Genomic DNA, 6,000 nt, shown 5'->3' with positions numbered 1-6,000 from the left:
TGGACGTGGCGTACTTAACAGTGGAAACATTTATAAAGTGAGTTTCTAGCCATACATACTAGGTCACATCCATATCGTCTACCTAGCCAGTTTGAGAAGAGAATATGAAAAATTCTGTCTTTTCTATCTTGTCTTCAACATAAGAGGTAGAGGAATGAGGGAGGGAATGCAAAGAAAAGGACATTTGACCAATCCAACTACGGATGCCTGGTTTAGAACCTATTCATGTCCATCCCTGGACTAGGAGGTTCCCAACAGTCTTACTCTTTCTGATGCAATTAACTTGTCAAATAATTCCTAATAGAAATTCTGTTCTCCTGATGTCAACAATTAGTGTAACCAATTTCCTTTCTCAGTCAAAGTTCCCTTTGTAAGTAGGCAATTACTCATTCTCTAGTCATTGAAACAGAGGGAGGTCCCCTTGCTAATAGAGCTTTTTATCCTTATTTAGCTGTTTGTGTACAAGACTGATCTTCCGCTGGACATTTTGAGCACAGAGTGTCCCCCTAGGTTCCTCTCAAGAAGTCTGTCAGGTTTTGTCTACATTGGAACCTGAATGACAAAACTTTTGTGGTTCAGAGGTGTGAAAAAACAGCCCTCTGAACGACAACAGTTTTGTCAACGAAAAGCTCAGTGCAAACAGCACTTTGCCAGCAGAAGTGTTCGCCTGCTGACAAAACTACTGCTGCTCATTGGGGGTGGCAGTTTTTTGTCAGTGGGAGAGCTCTCTCCTGCTGACAAACAGTGGCTACATGGCACACCTTTTTAGCAACAAGGCTGTACTGCTAAAGGTGCATAGTGTAGACCTAGCCGTACAGATAAAGCTTTTAATTTTTAAAAGTTGAATGCTCTTCAATCCGAACAACTTCTCCAGACTGACTGATGACCTGAGTAGGCTACCCCGCCTTTCAGACTAGCTTCCACAATAAACAAGTTTTCAATGGAATTTGAGATGACACACAACATACATAAATACAAGAGAACTGATGAGATAATCAGGGGTATATAATCTAGACACTCATTCTCTCAGGAGACTCTCTGAAACACTCATGAGAAACCATAATCAAGTCAATACTTCTAGACACAAAATCATCATTCCTAGTAAGTGAAGGAATTCTCTGGTGGTTAAACAGGATACTGAAATGGCACGCTGTATCTTGACAAAAGTGTCCCAAAAGCAACAGCTTCCTCAGTAGTACCTTCATTCCCAACTGGATGATCCTTTAAAATAATAATGGTATTCTTTCAATTTTGTCCATGACTGTGTCCCTAACAGCCCCGCAGTGCCCACTGGCAAAGGGTTCACTGCCATATAACAGCAACGTCTATCAACCTGACAACCTCACTACACCTTGTTGTCATGACATTTATAAAAAATGTCATGTAAGATACCAAATGAAAGCCAGTGACACACCGGTCATTAATATCACTGTGAAATGTATGTATTATCACTGTATAAGGAATTACGGGTTCTTATTGATATACTTTAAAGTCTGTAACTAAACAAAGGGAGAAACAGGTTTTCTTCAGACAAGAGGGATGACAGCTATCTCCCTGTCTCTAATGTAAATTGAACATGGTGATGCCAGAGACAATGGACAGTTCATTTGCATCAGCATGAAACAAGAGAAGAAAATTAACATGAAGATGTGAAATCAGCGGGTAGATACTGAAGTCTGAACCCCAGGGGGTTATGTTGACTATGGTGACAAAGACAACAAGCCTTGGGAATATAAGAAGCAAAAAGACATTTTGGTTATCCATTACAGAGGGAACAGACATAGTACTCTTTGCATTCCATAAACAGTGGATCCCAGGTTGTGAAAGTAAGTTGCTTAAGCTGAAAAAACTTCCTTATACTAGGATTGTAACCTGTTAAATTTTAGTCACTAGAAAGCGTGACTATATTTTTGTTTTATTTGTAGCCATTTTCTGTTTCTATGTTCGTATAAATCTTTCGCCTTTTACTAAAGTTATCTCTGCTAAATATCAATCTGTTCTTATTAATAAACTTATTCTTGTTTTATTATAAATTAATCTCTGGGATGGTATATTAAAGCGAGGTGGGCATCTCCAGCTGAGCCACCAGGCTGCGTATTCTGTCTCTTTGGAGACAGACTTGGTATTTCTGTGGGCAATCAATAACAGGAGCCGGATGCTGCAGAAACGCACTTCTGGAGAGTTCGGAAACTGAAGTACACACCCAGGGTTAACCTGCACAGTAGGACTGTCAGAGCTTGAAGGAGTTTGTGGCTAACAGACTTTGCAGGGAGCTGTCACAGACCAGCACCAGCAAATTCTTCTTTTGCTAAGGCAGTGGGGTAACAGGGTGACCGGCAGTTCTGGATGCCCCAAGAAAGCTTCACAATGACTAAACTGTGCTGCTGTAGGGAAAGTGCTGTAGATTTTCTGGCAGATTCTAAGTATGTGTTATGAACTGCAGCGATTAAAAGTTGTTTTTTCTGATTTTGTGCTGTGTTGTCTTAATCATACTTTTTAGTTACTGCATCTGATGCATCGCTCTCATTTTAAATTATCTACAGAGCCACCCAAAATGAAAGCATTAGTTAATAAGACCAAAGATTTTTTGTAGGGGCTTGTGTAACTGTTTGTTGGAACAGATGAGGATTGGAATAGATTAGAAAAACAAGAGGAAGAAATATAGACTTGGAATTAGATAAAGCAATTATTTTAATATTTAACTTACCGGGGCAATAAGAAGTCCCAGTCAGGAACAAGACACCAATTTTGCTAGGCGCTATACAAATGTGTTAGACAATCCTTGCCCTAGGGAGTTTATAGCAAAGTACATACAAGAGATGAGAAGAGGATACAAATATATATAGTTTTATGCCCATTTACATTTCCAAATTTTTTCAAACAAAGTATAATTACTTCCATTTTCTAAGAGAGCCTGTTCCTTGGGGGAACAAAATTACCCTTGTATGAATTACCATTACCTGTTTCAAATGTAAGTTTTCCTCCAATCACAGTGACTGACCTAATCAGAAGGCTATTCCAGGTAGGATTCTCTCTCTCCTATTGAGATTGAGAGAGAGAGAGAGAGAGACTCTGTAGCCTGATGTTCAGGGTGCTCACCTGGGAGTGCGGATACCTAGGTTCCAGTTCCTGCTCCCTCTAACTACAATATTTAATGGTATGCCTGGTTCAGACATTTTTACCAGTGTTGTCTCCTATATAGAGGCTAGGTGAATTATTTTTGGACAAAGCTTTTTTCAATGAAAAATCTTGATTCGGGTTGACTAAAAATATTTTATGAATTTGTGTTGATTCTGGCAAATTGTTTTAGTTGAAAAGAAAATTGGAAAAGTCAAAACAGTTTGTTTTGACAGAAAACATTTTGATTTTTTGGGCTACATTCATAAGGGTATTTAGGCACTATTCATGGAACCACAGCCATGACGACAGTCTAGTATAGCATTGCTAACACTGGTACAGCTGATCAGTGGTGAATTTCAGGTCCTATATATTTTTTTTTGAAAGCATAGACAAGGTCTGGGAAGTAGCGAGATCAAAGTTTATCTAACCATCCAGGCCAATGGTCCATTGAAATGCTTGCTTCATGGCAAAAACCTCTTATTTGTGCTGTCTTCACTCCATTTCACTGCAGTGCATGTGAACAGCTATCTGAAAATTCTCTCTGTTCCTCATTGCAAAAAAGGACAATTTTGAAAACGTCAGCCATTTTCTGTCATCACTACTTAACAGGATTTTCTGATCTTACCGGGCAATATTTAATGTGATAGAAAATATTAAAAACTGTATCATGAAGTTCAGTTTACTGCTGTGCTACATACAAGACTAATTTACAACTTTGTATTAAAGGAAGAATTTTAATTAAATATCCATGTTTTTAGGAGTTTGCTGTTGAACAAAAGAATGTGGTGGTGGATCTACTGGGTGCCTCTTCAAGATGGGGATACAATTTTTGTTTTCATATCATGCTAGAAAGTTATTAAAATATTTAAAGATTCTTGTATTCCCTCAATAGATTGAGGAACTCTCACTAATGTAAACAGGAGCATGCGAATATATCAAGACCAGAATGCATTCTTGGATCTTTATGGTTCTGTATGCCGTGCAAAGGAAGTTTTACTCTCCAGGGTGAATTCCACTGAATGACAGAATGCCTGATTTTCAGAACTTCTGAGCTCCCAGCACTTCATTTTAAGTCAATAGCAGCCACAGATGCTCAGCACTTCTGAAAATCACACCCAGAATTCCTTGAAAGACCCTCCCCCTTCCTGCAAGAATGATATAAGATGTCAGGACTGCCATCTGATAAACCAGGAGTAGGCCAATACCTCTGATTTTGGAAAAGGTAATAAAAGGAGAATGGGGAACCCCCTAAAAGGAACTGGAGCATATATAAATGGGGTACGAATTTGCATGTTACAGCAAAGTAACTGGATAATTTTACCCATATAACCTTGGTTCAAGTCCCTGCTCCAAAGGGCGGATTCAAACCTAGGTTCCCCACATTCCAGATGGTTGCCCTAATCACTGGGTTATGGGCATAAAAGGAGTACCACCACCACTGGCATTTGTTTTGTTAATGAGGCCTTACCCTCTGTGTGTCCAGAATTCCATCTTGAGGGGAACCTAGGGGGGGGGGAAAGTTAAAAATGCCTGAAATCAAAACAAAAATGTTTTATTCAACCCAAGATGAAATTGTGAGTTTTTCATTGGCTTAAGATTCTGAAAATTTTCAGTTAACCTGAAATAATTTTTATTCCACTTTTTCAGAACTGCCAGTGAACCAGTTATTTACACAACTCTTCTGCTAGATACCTGAACTTAGACTACCTTGTAATTTCTGTCACTGGTACTACCACAGAGTGTTGGTGGTAAATCATGGGTCTCATTCTTGTCAATGTAGATTCCTCCTTTAAGTTCAGAAGGAGACAATACTTTTATGACAGATTGGTAGGCATGCTGTATTAAGAAAAGGTCCTTTTATTTTATATTGATTTTTCTGCTTTCAGGGAGGGATTTGGTTTACTGGTAAAACTACTTTTGTTGGGGTTTAGCATGAGTAGGAGCTAAAAGTCTCCAGGACACAGACTGTTGCTTTGAAGTACATCTAGCATTTCACTCCTCTACCTGCAGAGAGATAGGAGTACCTTTTGTTTTTCAAGACATAGGTCATGCATTCCTTGTGGTATAAAGCAATTTCTTTTAATATTCTGCAGTGCAATTCATTAATTCCCAAAGCTGTATGTTATTGTATGCTCTCTGAACAAAGCTAAATACTTTCCCTTCCAGGGCTGTTTTGTCTTCTAAACATATCCTTTCTGGATGTGTCTCGCTTTATTGTGTATGCACTGGTTCCATTTAATAAACACAGTATTAATCGCTAGTTCTTTTGCTTAGTTTGTAATTTGTAGCATTTATCCCCACTTTAAAAATTCTGGATATGGATTATTATTGTGCAACTTCTGTCCAGTATGGAGTGGACTGAAAAATAGAATAAAAGTTCTCAGTTAAATAAATAGACTGCATATTTTCTTTTTCCTTCTACTGTATTTCAGCACTGTCTTATTGTATTCTCATCACTATTTCTTCTAGAATTACTTACAAAAAATCTGTCACAACACCTGAGATCTGCAGAACTGGAATTGCTGACCATCCCAAGGTAGAGAGAGAGGACAAATATATGTAAGGCAGAGCCTTTTCCATGAAAGAGCACCTACTCTGAAATTCTCTTCCCTTCTCTATATATGCCGGAGTCTACCTGGAGCACCCATTAGAGTGCTCAAGACTTGCAGTGTGTGTCACAATTTCCTGGAAGGTTAAGGCAAAAATTTTGAGCATTTTGTTTCACTTTCCAATGGCTTTAGAATTTGTGGAACCTGTTATCCATTTTGAAATTACTTACATTAATTTTTGTACGTTGGCCATAAACCTTAATGTGTTGGTTCCATAAAAAGTTTAAACATTTGGGTTGATGGAACTGCATTGGGTATGAACTGTTTCCAA

The sequence above is a fragment of the Chelonoidis abingdonii genome, chromosome 4 (genome assembly GCF_003597395.2).
Source record: "Chelonoidis abingdonii isolate Lonesome George chromosome 4, CheloAbing_2.0, whole genome shotgun sequence".
In the NCBI taxonomy this organism is placed as follows: domain Eukaryota; kingdom Metazoa; phylum Chordata; order Testudines; family Testudinidae; genus Chelonoidis; species Chelonoidis abingdonii.
This window is presented reverse-complemented; position numbering follows the sequence as displayed.